This window comes from Gorilla gorilla, chromosome X (genome assembly GCF_029281585.2).
Source record: "Gorilla gorilla gorilla isolate KB3781 chromosome X, NHGRI_mGorGor1-v2.1_pri, whole genome shotgun sequence".
NCBI lineage: Eukaryota > Metazoa > Chordata > Mammalia > Primates > Hominidae > Gorilla > Gorilla gorilla.
Genome location: NC_073247.2, coordinates 99,931,729 through 99,934,840, shown reverse-complemented (window position 1 = coordinate 99,934,840; position 3,112 = coordinate 99,931,729). Strand labels below are relative to the sequence as shown.

At 39.6% G+C, this 3,112-nt stretch overlaps 1 non-coding gene across 1 annotated transcript; it reads right to left on the bottom strand.

Annotated features, from left to right (window-relative positions):
* Window positions 1–1,298: 1,298 nt before the first annotated feature.
* LOC115932579 (small nucleolar RNA ACA64) lies at window positions 1,299–1,425 on the bottom strand. The gene has a single exon (XR_004068841.1). It is a non-coding gene; the product is annotated as a small nucleolar RNA ACA64 (small nucleolar RNA).
* Window positions 1,426–3,112: the final 1,687 nt, after the last annotated feature.

Here is a 3,112-nt window from a genome sequence, read left to right as displayed (position 1 = left end):
AGTGCAGTGATTTTTAGCCACCCCAACTGTGGCCAAAGTGGGCCCATGTACAGCTCAGTCTGTTGCTCTAAAAGGCACAAGCCATAAACCATGGCAGCTTCCATGTGTTGCTAAATCTGAAGGTGCACAGAGCTGCGGAGGCATGGCTACTCCACCTGAATTTCAAAGGATGCCTCCAAGAGCCTTGGGGCTCAGGCAGAGAAATGCGCAAAAGTCGGACCATCACAGAGAATCTTCAGTGGGGCAATGCCTAGTGGACTCACAGCTTAGGAACCATCCCCAAGATCTATAGAACTGTAGATCCACCGGTATGCAACTCCAGCCCGGGAGAATTACAGGCCATGGGCAGTAAGCCATGAGAGCTGCATAGGCCTCACCGAGCAAAGCCATGGGTGTGGGGTCCTCTGGAGCCCTGGGAACACAACCACTGCCACAGTGCATCTGGAAGGTGAGGCTAGGAGTCAGAATTATTTTCAAGCATCTAGATTTGAAATTGTCTTACTAGGATTTGGACTTACTTGGAACCTATTATTCCTTTCTTTGTTCCTATTGCTTCCTTTTAGAATGGAAATGGCTGTCCTATGCTTGTCTCAAAATTGTATTTCAGAAGCACATAACCTCTTTGATTTCACATGCTGACAGCTGGAGAGTAATTTTCCTTAGAATGAATGACACATTGAGTCTCACTTGTATCTGAATAGATAATAATTAGATGAGACTTTGGATTTTAAACTTTAAAGTTGATGTTAAAACAAGTTAAGAATCTTGAGGCTATTGAGATGGAAAAAATATGCTTTGTATATGAGAAAAACATGCATTTGGGTAGGGGCACAGGGACAGAATACTATCGTTTGAATATTTCTTTACCTTCCAAAATTTATGTTGAAACTTAATTCTCAATGCAACAATATTAAGAGATAGGGCTTTTAAAAGGTGATTAAGTCATGAGGGCTCCTGCCTTGTGAATGGGATTAACACTATATTGTATCTTTATTAGTGGTGTGCATTTTTATTGCTTTGTTAAGGTAAATTAAGAGAAAAGCCCCCAATGTTCAAATTGAATTGGAAATATTAATATAAAGTCATTATTAGTGCTTGGATTTGAATTGCACAAAAAGCTTTATTTGAAAGATGGGGACAACCAAGTGGCTTATCTCTAAGGTCCTAGAGGCATGGGCATCAAGCTCAGGGCAACTGGGTGTCCTAGGGACAGGAGACACGGTTAGGGATCCCAAGCCAGAAGTCAGACCACACAATCTGCTGCATTGGAGCAGGACATCTGGGCCAGGGTCCACAGTGCCTGTCAGAGCCTGGGTTTTACCCATGACATTGAGACAGTGGGTGGTGAGCTAAGGCTACTGGTGGCTCTAGGTGCTGAATTTCATCCACAGCCACAATCAAAGCCAAGGGTTATTCACAACCAACACTGGACAACGTTTAGATACACTGAAAGATCTAATAAAAATCAAGTGATGATGGTCCACTAGCAGTGAGCTCAGCTAGCACCTAGCATATTTCTAAATATTATTTCTCACTCAAAAGAAGAGGGCTTGTAACAGTACATTATTCCAGAGTCTAAAACATCTTATGATGGCAGTAGCCAAGAACGTACTCAAAGACTAAATGTGTCAAGTCAAAATGACCAAGAAACTGTCTTAAAAGGACTCCAAATTTGAAAAAAGAAAGCATCAGAAAGAATAGTTATCATTTTTGCCTTTAAAATACTAAATAAAGATTCATAATTTTGTAATGATAGTCAATGACACAGAGAGATAATTTTGCCACTATTGGAGGTAACTATTGGATGTCAATTTATTACTCTGAAATCAAGAAAGGGAAAATGCATTTACTCTGCCAAAGTTCTTCACCGGGTGATGAAGGAACACTCTTCTTCACAGAAGAGCTAATTATTAAAGAAGAAAAAAAATAGAGTTAGAAAAAATCACCGTTTTTCAATGTTCAATGAAATAACTCATATGATAATCATCAATAGACACTAAAATGATTAGTAAAATATTTGGGGAGAATGGGATATTCACATAATCCCAAAGTGTCAACTCTCAGATTATTTGCTAATTGTCAATAAAAAGTATATCTTAACAGTGGAGACAACTGGCAGTCATTACCTTAACAAGGGAATAAAAACAAGCATCACTAATAAAGATACAATAGTGTTGTGTGGCTGTGTTGTTATATGATGAAATGCTGAGTATACCACATCATGTATAAATTATTCTCACCAAAACTGTTTAACTTAAATCTAACAAAGCATTTCATCTCAATTTTCAGGAAATCCTGGGGATAAACAAATTAAACAATACCGCATGACCAAAAATAACTGAGCATATTGTATTAGTCTGGGCCCATTCAAAAGACAGAAACCATGCAGTAAATCTAGATTGTAAATTTAATGTAAATAATTGTTGAGCTATTAATGAAAAATCATTTTAAAGATAAAAGGAGATCTCTAAGAGATACTCTAGATTTGAAGGAGAGTACCCAAAACAGGGCATCCCTGGAAGTGGGGGTGTCCTTCTCAGGCCTGGCATTGAGACCTTGTTGCGGAAGCTGTAGTTGTAGTGTTCTGCTAGTGGAGAAGGAAGAAGTTGGTCTACAGTCAATAGGAAAGAAGGAAATAACTCCACAGGTGAAGAGGAATGGGGGTTAGTGGGCTGGCTCACAGAGGGAGTTAAGCCATTGCTGAGAGTCTAAGGCCTAGAGTGTGCAATGTCTTCAGAGAAAGGGCAGTGACAAAGTGGTCACCAGGCCTGAGGCAGGGCTGTGAAGTTGCTGAGGAGCTGTACACACTGTGCATGTGGATGGGGCAGGGAACCACCAGATGTTTTCAAATATGTCTTCACATCTCTGAACAACCATGCAGCAGGAGTAATAATAAAAAAAAAAAAAAACCAAAATGCAGCACACTTGAAAAGAGAGAAGCCATCTTCCTCCTGTCATATCCCTCCAGCATCCTCTATTGACAATGCTGAAAATCAGGTTCATTGTAAAAGAAAATGCTATCTAGTCCATTATCTCAGAGCAGATACTAAAGTTGAATTTGGATTTGAAAGTCAATAAACTGGTAATTGGCACATACACGAATCCAGAATGA